Raw genomic sequence first — 13855 nt, 5'->3', positions numbered from 1 at the left:
AATGAAGAAAATATAAGGATCAGTTTATAATATTTTTCAAACTTGAAGAGTGGGATGACGCCTGTTACCTCCATATAATTTGTAACCTAAAAACGTCAAATCTCGCAAAATTGTATGTAAATTAATAAATAGTATAAATAGTTACATTCACGAATATCTCGATACGACGATCCAGGCCGCCTAGCCAAGGTTACAATCGCTATCGCTTCGACAACGACAAGCATTATGTATCTCTATCACTCTTCCCCATTAGTGTGACAGTGACAGTTGCGTTTCGATCGCTACGGAGCGTTAGCGATTGGCATCTTGGCTACGTCCGCAGCTTTAGCACAAGAAGAAATACTTTAGGCAGTCTCTTAGAAGATGCCAATGCCATTGAAGCCGAGTTAAAGTTTCTGCTATATCCAACGCAAGAGCAACAAACCGTGACTATCTCTTAATAGTTCGATGCACAATACAGTTGGTAGTTTGCTTCACTTCTGGCTTGGCAAGGTGGCGTTGAGAGCTGAAATAGTTTTGCTTGATTTTGTGTTAATATTATTAGATTGCTAAGGGAAACTGTCAATAGTATATTTGATAAAACAAAGCTATTCAAACCGGCTTGAACTGATGAAAGCTGTTGGGTCTCTAAACTATTGGATAGAAATAAATATTCTAAAAAACATAAAATCAAACCTCATTTATACGATAGTTACATTGTATAAAATAAAGAACATATATCAAAGGGGATTTTTTTTTATTTTCGACCTTATTCATTATTGAACTACACGCTCGACTAAAATTATTTAATCGTTAGTTAAATAAGATAATGAATTCGTAAATACTTTACTACTTTTGCTATATGCCTATTCGAATTAACACAAACGAAAATAACAGCTATCATTTCGTGTTCCTCTGTCTAAAACACGCGATACTCGAATCAACCGTAAAAACTGAACTGTCCCAATTACGTTCTAATGGCTTTTTTTAATACTAACATCACAATCATAATTAAATCGATCTATTACCTCAAAAAGTCCTCTGTGAACTTAAATTAAACGTTTTCGAGAGGTTATGAATACCATAATCGTTCCGGGGAAAAAAGTAAATTAGCATCAAAAAGGTCGCATCACACGGGCCATTTCGTTCTCATTGTAGCTAACACTGTTTATGCGTGCAATAAAAACGCCCGGCACGTTTACGCTTTGTATTAATATGTATGAATTTGAGCGTTTTTAAGGTTTCGAACAGTATCGAATATTTATTGGATGGGCCAAGTTATTGGCAAAGGTTACATTATGATATATTGATCCTCTGGAGATAAATTCACATATTATAAACCTCAGCTGTTCAACTTATTATCGATGGTTTATTGAAGGTCCGTGATTACTACCAAACAACAACTAAAACTATCATCATATCAATTACACATGGCCATAAACAAATTATCTACCCGATTTGAACTTTAAGATATGTCAAATATTGGGATACGATATGGATTAGATATGTCAGTGTCAAAAGTGATGTTTTAGTTCCGAGCAACATCACTTTTGACACTAACATATCTAATCCATATCGTATATGTAGGTATAGACGTAATATTTGACGTTTCTTAAAGTTTAAATCGGGCCGTATTCAATAAAGTTTTTTTTCTATTCACATTACAATAGTAAATTCTCCATTTACATTATCACAATGTTCATTAACTCTCACAATAGGTGAGGCACCTGGATGTTAGCTATGTATCAAGTACCTACATATAAGTACACCTAAATAAGTCATAAACTGTTTAAATAGCAAGTAATTCTGTGCTATTAGTCTTTTACACAAATTAATTCATTCCAGTTTGTCAGCCATTACGGTCATAGCTATAAGCGTAGTTCCGACAACCACCTTAGTTCCCCAGAATTCAACACACTGTATCACTATTCAGCCGAAAGTCATACACTCAACGTCTATAGACTTCCTTCATCATGCAGTGCATTCAATATTCAATCGAAACCCTCCTAAGCTAAGTGAATGGATCTTACAAAAGAGAGCCCACCACATAATTTAGGTCAAGGGAACGGTTTCGAGATTCGTGAACTTCCTCATTTAGATACGGTCAATGAAAAAAACATGAGCATGCTAGAGAATCAAACTGATATTAGAATCGAACTGGCAACAAAGAATGGCATCTAACCGATGACTTTCAGTAACCAAAGTCTGTTTAAAATATTAACCAATAGAATCCGTTTATGACAAAACAAAGGTTACCAACAAACGTTGACAGAATATGAAGCCCTCAATCGTTCGGCCCAGCACGTCTCCATCCATACCTGACCTCGCAATCACATTAGTGCTAGTACTGGTCATAAATCCGACGCAATTACTTTCCGAATTACTTGGGCCTTATACTTATGCATGAGACGCACGAAGGGCCGATATCGTTCGTTGTTTATGGCCGTGATTACTCTTAGAAAAGTAATTAGGCCTTTATGGCCTTCAATAAGTTACCAATTCAGTTTTTTTTTATTTGTTTTCTGATTTGTAGAATTTGTTTTTAACTGTTGATATGGAGCACAGGATTTGTTTGAATATTTTCTGATTTTAAGGTATTCATAAAAATTATAAAACGATAAGCAAAATAACAGTCACTTATTGGTTATCATTACATATTTAATGTCCATAGTCAAAGTCTCATTAAACTCAGGTCATGTTCTTTAAAATCAATGAAAGTAAACAAAACGCACGCAAATGTCTTATATCATTATACTGAAAATTTTAAAATTAGAATTCCTGCCATTTAAACAATATAAGAGTTCTTGATTCTTATTAATAAAATTGCAACAAGAGTCTTGTACACTAACTTCATGGACGAAGATTGTCTTATAAGATCCTCGAAAATGATCTAACAGCATTATTATTGAAAATAATGTAGGTATATCTCGGTACAGTGTTTCAATTCTGCATGGCTATTATCTATAAAAGAATGCAATTGCATATGCAAATGGAGGAACAAGAAAAAAGCAACGTGCAAATATGTTGCAATTGTTTTATTTTACAATGGCTCTTTGATGATACGTGCATGCACTACAAAAAGCGATAGGTAAGTAAAATGAATCACAACACGTTTTTACTAAAAGGTAGTGAACTGCACTTTGACTATTTTTTTCTTTTCCTGTCTAAATAAACAGGAAAGTTATTTAGATTTCAGCCTCTTTATTATTCAAACTAACTTTATGTGTCTGTCTTTGTGTTGTACGTTTATTCATATAAGTGACATTTTTTACTGGGGTTTTTTGTAGTTTTCAGTTAAGTACAACGTTTTTTATTGCTAATAATTACAGAAATACGGAAATGAAACTGTCAAAAAGTTGCAACCTTTAATAAATACCGAAAAATATTGCAAATTTGCAGTTTAAGCTTTCGTAATTTACTCATAATTTACATTTTCTAATATCCAATAGCTTAATCGGGGGTATAATAAACAGAGCCCGGAAACCCGCAATTACAATTTTACTTTTGACATGAAAAGTAATTCTTCCTCGATAAAGCAATTCAGGCAATTCAGCCCAACAATACGATAAAAGCCAAGTTATTTTATTCTAATTGCGATACCTGTTGGAATGGCTTATAGCATTTCAATCGAAGATATTTCCACAGAATTGCCCTTGGGCCGTTCAAATAATTGGGAAAACGTTCATTACATAATCCCAGGTCGCATTACAGGCATCGTCATTAGCTAAATGAGCAGATCGAATACTATGCGACTGGTAATGACGAAGAATAAAGAGTACTACTTATCAGATACAATGAGAGGTTAATGCAGTTTGTTCTGTCACTTTCGTGCTGCTCGTGGCTCTGGAATTAATAAAGATCAATTTCTGTACGAGTACCAGTATGTATGTGTGTATAAGTAAAATACAATGTAAGTATTATGTATTGTGCTAACAATTGCAATTAAACCCAATCGTTCAAGTAATTCACGTCTTTAGTTGAATCGGTAGCGACGGACAAGTAAAAGAAATCGATTACCACATATTAGACACATTAGGTACATACTCGTATATGGGATTCAGCAGCTCCATATCCATGCGCTAACAGCGCTAAGGCACTTCAGCTAAAATCTCAGTAGATTTTCAAGCGGTCGGAAAGGATGTCGTTATTCAGAGCTCCAGCCATGCTCAGAGGCGGCATTCGAACGTTGCGAAATTTCAATTTGATCTCAGCTTGACCCGTACTTATATATTGTTATTGGAGCGAGCAAGATATTTTGAGACTCATTATAAACTTTGCGTAACCGACATTCATATATAATTATTTCAATAAATCGCCAAGTATTTGTTAGGTATTGATGTACGAGTAACGTACATTAGTACTCTGTGGTACCTATATCCCGCGGCCCGCACCACTTATCCAAATATCCATCCGAGAGCGCGAACCGTCGCGTCGCTTCGTGCGATCCGCATCTCCGCGGAGCCAGTGTGTTACACCATGCGGATTTCGTATGCTTACAAAATAAAGATTCGATAGTCAAAGTTAAAAACTGCAGCACCGCACCAGCGCCGCTCCGATGTGCCGAGCAGTGCAATAACCGACTAAGGCAATCAGCAAACGTGCACGCTCGTGACGCTCAGAGCTTGTTTCCGTGGCCGAGGCAGTAGACTCGCATGTTGTATGCACGATGACTAGAATGCCACACCCTCGCCCGATAAACTTACTCCTCGCTCCTTAGGGAGCCTAGTTTTAGTCACAAAACCTACTCGTAAACTGGAGTGTGTAACTGTGTAAGCATGGAACACCGTAGCGCAGTGGGTGTGCTTTATTGCTGGGAGTTTTATTAACTTAGCGAATTTGTCTTGGGGTTTTCTTCAAAGTAGTAGTAGTAGTAGTAGTAGTAGTAAAATACTTTATTGTACAAAAAGAAACATAAAACATGAAAGAACACACATCATTAGTACAAAGGCGAACTTATGCACTTTGAGCATGGCAAAGTATGGCTGTTATTTTCATAATTATTTTATGGATGGTCAGGTTATAACCTTATAACATTGAAAGGTTACAAACATTGAGAATTGAAAGTTACAAATGGAAGTGACATAAAAATAAACAGGTAGACAGATAGACATGGCGAAACTATAGCGTTTCCGTTTCTACTATTTTAGCTTTGGACCCTAAAAATTGAAGTATTTATTTGAAACAAACTACCTACTTAAAAGGGCACAGCAGATCTACACACACAAGAACGCAAATACAAATATAAATATATGTGGGCGTGATCACATATCAATTTATATAGCAATTTTGTATGTTTTCTACAGGTAGGTACCGTAAAATTACCCAACTATATTCCAGTAAGTATACAAATTAACTAAGGTTCACAAATGCAACGCGTACCCGTAATGATATTGTTTCAATGATGTTTGCTCAAAAAATAGACACAGCCGTTGGCAGAATATGTGACACTGGCAGCTATGTAACATGCATTCTCACTAAGACGAAAATAACAACATAAACAAGGAAATGCAACTTAAAGCTAAATAAATATTAGTGACTAGTCCTCGGGCGGCCTAAGGCGCAGATATCAGTTAACGAATTAAACTATTCCCTAAACAAACGCAGACAAAGTAAATACGCCTACCAGTTTCATTTAATTAGCGTTACCTGGCAACTGATTCAGCTTGAAATTCCTTCATGTGGCAGCAGGGGGACCTTTTACTGTGACATTACAAGCGATTCATTACGTATTATACGTACATTTGTACAGGAATTTATGGAGAAACACAACCGTTACAGCTATGGTTAGTTGTAGGCCACGACAATACACTAAATCCTCATTATTTTAAAATATAAAAAACGCATGTGACTTATAGCGAAATTATAATAACATGTAGGGTTTACTCGGGTAATTCCGAATGTCGAAAACTGTCGGTTAATTCCGAAAAGAGACTTTTATTATAATGGAATTTAGGGTGATTTTCATCTGAATTTCGGAATTATCCGACATTCGGTATTACCCGAATACACATATAGAGATCCTTATAAGCAAAGGCATGCTCTAAAAATGGGTATCTTTTTACGGAGCTAGCTCTCCATTTACAACGTAAAATTTAAACGATTGATCAATTTCCCGATAACAGAAAGCGATATGTTACATGTCGAGTGATAAAATCAGTCAATTTTTATAATCGAAATCTGATGGGAGTTTCCTGTTGCAATGCGTGTGCCTGAATTTATGGAGATATTTTTCATTTAAAACAAAAATGTATGTTTTATTTTCCGATTGAGTTACGATTTCATTTCGACACAGCAAACAGGCTGATATCTGATGACGAAAATAAGTTTCAGTCGTAGTAGTTTATAAATAAACTCTAGGGGTATTTTTTATGTCCGCGCTCGTGAACTTAAAAATCAAATTAAAGTGAAATTATTTTACCATCTCTGTCAATTTTATCACTGGATTGAAATACATAATGAATGTTATTAAGTATCGTTACGACATAAAAACTACTTACTGTTGGACTAAATCGATCTGAGTATGTAAAATTGTCCTATAATTCAAGTGACAAGTGAAACTAATCCGTAAAATTATTCAATGTTAGTATGTCTCTCAACAGTTCAAATTCGATTGTCCTATAAAAAAAATATTTCTTTTTCTTATGATGGCGTATTTTTACACTAAACCTAACTGAAAACTTGGGCAAAATATTTGCAGTCTAATTTGCGAAATAATTCAAAACTATCAAGAAAACGGCGTTATTGTGGCGTATGCAAATGCGGGCAATCTTATACCGAGCCGTCGCAGAAGTGCACTGTGGGGCCGCAGCGCTTTCTTGGAGAGAATTTAAATATTAGGTACTTAAGGTGTTAGCTAGGTAGGACAAACCTTGGTTAATCAGTGCATGAGTTTATTCCGTGAAAGATAGTTTAAAATCATGTAATAATGGATTAATTTGATATGTAATAGTATTTTTAACACTTATGTACGAGTATGAGTTTTTTCAGTTTACAATTTAATCATCATCATCTCAGCCATAAGACGTCCACTGCTGAACATAGGCCTCCCCCTTGGACCTCCATTCGTACCGGTTGGAAGAGATCCGCATCCAGCGTCTTCCGGCGGCCTTAACAAGGTCGTCCGTCCCCCTTGTGGGTACAATTTAATAGATGAATATAAATGTGAAAGTAACTCTGTCTGCATCTCTTCACACCTCTCACCTCTTCACGCAAACCGCTGAACCGATTTAGATGAAATTTTATACGAAAATAGTTTGAGGCTAAAACAAGGGCATAAGATAGTTTTTTTATCAATTATCGTCATCTCACGTAGACGAAGTCGCGGGGAGAAGCTATTGATAATATTTGGAAAAAAGGGTCTCAAGTTACTTGTTACATTAGCCAAGGTTTGGGTTATTAAGGATCCACCTGGATTGCGACGTTTCTGTTGCACCTTTGCCTTTGCAGCGTTAATGCAGCTTATGTCACTGTCAATCTCCTTGATAAAATGAGCGAAGGCTCTATCTAATCTCAACCGTAATGCTGCAGCTAAAGCGTTGAAATATTTAACAATTGACTTTTTTATAATGACGTTGTTTTTCGATATGATGTTAATTCCATTTTAACTTAACTTCCTACTTTGCTAGCTTAAGAATCAACCTTTATTCAGAGACCAAACTTTTATATCCGCAACGCAGGCTTCGTCAGGTAACCCCTACCTACTTAATATTTACTATTGTTTAGTACGAATGCTTATGAGAAAACTGGCATAATGTTCCAGTAATTGGCATAATTATAATTAAATACCTAAATCATTAACTCCGCTTACTGTAAACTTTTTTAAGTAATCTTACATAAGTAAAATAAATTCAGGTAAGTTATGCCCGTAAGCAGCTAACACACCACTGTGCAGGCGACAATCTCTGAGATTGCATTCGGATGTCTCGAGTTATACTCGTGCAAAATATTGCACTAGAATAGTTATTTGAATGCAAAAAGCGAGTGGAGCTTTGTCTTTGCGCCATGTCTCTATCTATCCCATGATATGAAATGTGCATCTTTGAAATGCATTAGGTGTTCTTTATTTTGACTGCATAATATCAAAGACATATGTAGCTTCGTATAAGATGAATAAAGTCTAAGGAAAAAACGTGCCTCGGAAATCAAGAAAATGTCATTCTCGGATAGATGCCGCACACACATTTAGCCTATTCTCGGCTAGATGGCGTGACGACACCGTTTTATATTTAACAATTTTAACACATAGATACCAGTGAATGAACATGGATCAAAATGATATAAAAGTAATAAAATCATTTATCCATATGTATACATTGTTTTGATAATTTTATACGTTTTCATTTTGAGTTTTAGTCGTGTGTCGATAGATGGCAGTCAATTTACTGTGACTACAAAATTTACTATGACAGGACCTCTCTATACTATCTATTCTTTTTGATAATATTTAGTGTAGACTAACCTTAGAGGATATAATCAACAGAGACGCCATGTCTGTAATTTTCGGTACAAAATAGTCTGCCGTTTTTTGCGGGGGAGGGGCACATCAAATGTATACGTAACGTAAACATATATGTCAGATAAACGTCAGTCCATACATGTGGTTGACATGTCGTTGACCATTGGCCGCCTATTTTCGACAGAGGGGAACGGCTGTTAATGACCACTCCGTTGGTTATAAGACTAACAACTACTAAGAGACTAACAATTCAAGAGCTGTCAAAAACAACTTTTCTAGTGGCATTAAAATGTGTCACTTTGAAATTGTAGTTCTGAACCAGAATAATTTTATAATGAAGATAAGTAGCCCCGCGTACACAGCCTGCTGTACTTGAAAATTGTAAATAAATAGGTATTTATCTTTGAATGTTGTACCTAAATCTCCATTAAAAACACCGGCCCTAATCACGTTTGTTGTATGGGAGTCCCACTTAAATATTTATTATATTCTGTTTTTAGTACTTATTTTTATCTGTGAAAATTTCAACCGCCTAGCTATCACGGTTCATGAGATACAGCCTGGTGACAGACAGACGGATGGACAGACAGACGGACAGATGGACAGAGTCTTAGAAATAGGGTCCCGTTTTTACCTTTTGGGTACGGAACCCTAAAAATTAGGCAGTGAGGAATAACTTATTTAAAAACCTTTACGTATACCTAGGATATGTATATATTAGGGTTTTAATTTAATAACTTTTAACAATATTATATTTTGTTACTTTTTAATAAAATAACTTTTTTTTCGTGTTCAGAGAAAATATCCAACTTCTCTAATATTCCTTTAAGATGAGACCAATATCTAAACGGAAAAATTCTTTACACCTACCCTTTTCTAGTTTCAGCCAATTTCAAGAACATTTGTAATACATTCAGCTGCGCAGTAAAGTAACAAAGGCCACTTTACTCACTTTTGCAATCGCCACCGTAAGGTATACCCAATTCAGGTTCAGCAGTCATCGAGCCGTTGAACCCTTCCATTTCACTCCCCCTGGCTCCGTAATGTGTTTAGGGTTCCGTAGTTTTTCTATAATAGGACGTTCATGAATAGATCTGGAAAATCTGGCAGAAACTACATGTTGATAATACTCTTAAATTGAATTGACCAAACTTTGAGAATAAAGATTTTCTCAAAGTTTGGTCAATTCAATTCGGTCAGTAAATTGGACGCGGTTTATTCAATTTGCACAGCGGGATTTCTAGCGGTGGTTTTAAGACACGATTTATCAAAATTGGTTAATTTACTCGATTTTTACTGTAATTTTACAACGATGAAATGTTCTCAGTTCTCTCTTTCTACTTTATTGATACAAACAAAGAATGAAATAAATAAACAATAAATCTTAAAAACCTACAGAAATTTTGACCCAGATCGGGCAAAGTGGTGATACTAATACGCTGAGCGAAATATGTGACCGGCTCGCTCTTGACCGCTTTTATCTCTAACTCTGGATTAGATTTGTTCGTCTAAAAAGTTTCAACATTGGGTATTCAGACGAACTGTTCGGTTTTGTTGACGTTTGACATGGCGCAAGTCGGTTAGACAAGTGCCCTGTTTATCAAAAGCTTGTAACTTGTAATACAAGTGGAAGTCTCTTTTTGAAACTTTTGTTAGAAAGGGACTTCCAATTGTATTACAAGTTACAAGCTTTTGATAAACGGGGCACTGGTCACTTAATTTATTAATTTTTATACCTAGAATAAATGTCACGTTTAACTTATTTTATTTCAATTTTGTAATGTAGGTATTATAAGCCCAATGGGCCATTTTGATGACGTCACTACTTAGTGACAAACAACTAGATACTTAAGCCGACCACTGACTAACAGTCCGCCGGACGATATCGGCCGGTCAGTTGTTCGGAGCTGTCAAATTTTTGTTCTAACTGACAGGCCGATATCGTCCGGCGGCCTGTTAGTCAGTGGTCAGCTTTAGAAGATATATTCTATCTACCAGCAGATTTAAGATCCAGAATTCAAGGTAAGTAGCATGTATGTTATACCAGTTTTTTCCTGGTTCTGTATCTGAGAAATAGGTATTACTAGCAATACAGCTACTTGATCGAACTGTCGAGCGTCGACCTTTCAATAAAATGAACGTCTTTCGAGGTTTCGTAGTAGCAGACGCGATCGGCAGCCAATGCTCAGTCCCAGGTGTTGGCGCTGCAAAAATAAATTAATTTAGCAACGTCTGCAAGCCGCGGAGAACTTCTTAAATTCGTTAAGACGTTTATAAGATCGAGAGGTTATTGATTTATCGGGACTTAAGACGAACGAAAGGTATATTTGAGTGGTTTTAGAGGTCAAAAGAATCGGGATGGCACTGGAAAATGCTAAAAGGAATCTCATATTATACCAATAGAAAAGGTAGTAAATAAATAAATCTAAAATCGAAGTAGGTATTATTAGAGTAGGTTTTACCTTTTTTATGAATAATTGGGGTAGAATCTGGCTACTGCAATATTACCTACCCAAAGTTTTGGCGAGAAATTCAAAAATATTGGGCTGGTCACACTCTGGGTAGTAGGAAATTATAGTTAAGGTGAAACTAGCGATCCGCCCGGCTCGCACGTGTTTTCCAAAACCATAACAAGTTACTTACCTAAACCTTCCCCAGGAAACTGCATGAAAATCCGTTATGTAGTTTGTGTGTTTATCGCGAACATACATACACACAAACAGATAGATGCGGCGCGGCGGGGGACTTTGTTTTATAAAGCGTAGTGATATTACTTCTAAAATCATTAAACGAACGTACTAAGACACATAATTTATTATGAAATGTCTATCTATCACTATCACGTAGGGGAGACCGAGGTGAGTTGTGACAGAGAAGAGTTGTGACATCGTCGATTTTTTGGAATCTATTAACTAAAAACTGGGTTGCAATAGCGCGCCTTTGTTAGTTGAAGTTATGAGCTAACAAACGCGACGTAGTTTTTAGATAATAGATTCCAAAAATCGACGATGTCACAACTCTCCTCTGTCACAACTCACCTCGTTCTCCCCTGGGTACCAGCTTAATGTATACACCGACATTACCATAGAGACTGAGAGACGTACCCTTTAGGCTGCCAAGTCAGCTCCTTTGTTGTCCCATTAACGTGTTCTACTCAAATTACCAACACTTAGAGCGCCGTACATACACCGAATGCAAATTTGAAGACATTTGCTCGCCACTTAGAGTGCTTGTACAGACCTTGTAGGAAATACACGATGATGTAGATATTGTATATATTATAGTTTATACTTACCTATTCGCACGTGTATCGTACAACGTTTTACAGTACGTGTACCTACGTACTGTAAAACTATGGCTCTTTAAATTTTCGACGTAGTTACGTAATGTGCTTATTATAGCACAGAGTGTCGTAATGGAGCACCAGATGTTATGTAAAATAATACCTAAACATTATTGTATCACAATTTCTCGTGTGATTTTTAATTAATTATATTAATTGTGAATATAAGGGAATAATAGCTACAAAGCAACTGTTATACAAAACAAGCAGGAAAGGAGACTCAAACTTTATCTCCATGATTACGAAATTTCATATATATCGGTTTAGCGGTTTAAGAGTGAAGAGGTAATACGCAGACAGCTATTTTTATAATATTGAGTATGTTAGTATATAAGTATAAAAGTATACTATTAGTATCTATTTATTAAAGCACCCTATAATTAAACAACCACAAGTGGCCACAATCATTTTATCCAGAAAATTAAATTCTGGTAGTTTCAATAGAAATAAACAGGGAGCATTTTCTAAGAGAATCCAACGAAACCTTTATAAGATTCTACTCTAGCGAATTCCATCCAATGCAGTTCATGCTCTCGTGGGAACCCTTACGTCGCGGTCCTTTCACTCAGACCGTACAAGAAGCAACTGAAAACAAAATGCTACAGCTCGAGACTAAAAGGGTAGAAATTTATGGGTGGAAGGGGGATTATACGACCTTGCTCATCTGGTGAAGTTTATGCCCTAAGGCTATAGTGAACGATTGAAAAATTCGATGACTCGAGCGGTTTCTTGTTGGATTGCGATAATCTTTACGACGTGTTCGAATCCTGTCTGAGGCACGTTTTTGTATTTATTTAATTACAAAGTATATTTGTAGGGTCTTGGGAAGATTAGGGGCCTGATTCGGATTTTGAAATAGATATCTATTCGATATCTTTTAGACATCAGCAAGATACGATAACGATATGTTTAAGATCTAACCTGTCAAATTTGACATTTGCACGATTCTGGAGATACTCTTGAACCATTTCCACAGGATATGACTTAGAGATCCAATTCACATCTAATAGATATCTTACTCTATCTAACGTAAAAGTGAATTGGTTGCCCGAATTGCGCTGCAAAAGAGAACTAGTTGATATCTAAACTATAACGTATCTAGAATGGATCTAGTAGGTACGTGTCGTCTCTTGTGAATATCTTGAAGTTCGAATACGGCAGTAGAGCTTATAAAATAATCAAGAAGGCTGACAAACTTTACATAAATTGTTCTTTACGGAATAAGGTTCAATTTCGATTGCAGGTGAATCTCAAAGCAAACGCGTCTGGTTTCTAAACATATTTTATTGTAACTAACGAGAGGCTATACATCTAGGTAGGTATAGGTATAGTACGGGGACGGAAATCGACAGAACATACCGCCCGCCAAAAACAACAGTTTTTAACTTAAATAAGCAAAATACATAACCTAAAACTTACGTACATAATTGCTCGAACAGATGCATCCAAAACACATAAGTACCACAAGCACTAACATCATAACCGTATGTTTTAAGTTCAACACTAATAAACACAACTACTGAATTGGATGCATTTTCACTTGCATAACAACAAATAACTAACTACAATTCAAGCGACGCTGGCGGGAGCCAAAGCAAGATGATAACTGATAAATAATATTCGATAATTACAACAAGTAAACAACTAACTGCCTGCGTCGCGTAGGTAATAATTGCGTGCCCGCGTAGGGTATCTTTATAAACATTTTAGTACCTAAGCTTACTTCTAAATACAAGATCAATATTAGTTAAATAGGTCAACCATAATAACAAAAACATGTTACATAGCATACACTTTAGTGGACTGTATAAATAAAATTATTTTGTTTAACCGACTTTATAAAAAGAGGTTCTATGTTTGTATTGTATGTATGTTTTTTGTTTGTTTTCATGGATGACGTGAAGCATAACATCTTAATATCTAGGTATTCTTTTAACAAACATATCGTTCTATTAAAAAAACAAGTTGAATAGGTAAGTAAACAAGGAAAACTTAATATCTAAACACATGAAAGGTTTACAAACCTATTTTACGTGAGCATTGAATTACGTTTATATGTTATTACAATGGTATGCTTA

The sequence above is a fragment of the Cydia fagiglandana genome, chromosome 10, assembly GCF_963556715.1.
Source record: "Cydia fagiglandana chromosome 10, ilCydFagi1.1, whole genome shotgun sequence".
In the NCBI taxonomy this organism is placed as follows: Eukaryota; Metazoa; Arthropoda; class Insecta; order Lepidoptera; family Tortricidae; genus Cydia; species Cydia fagiglandana.
The sequence above is the reverse complement of the archived record's forward strand: the minus strand, read 5'-3'. Positions refer to the sequence as shown.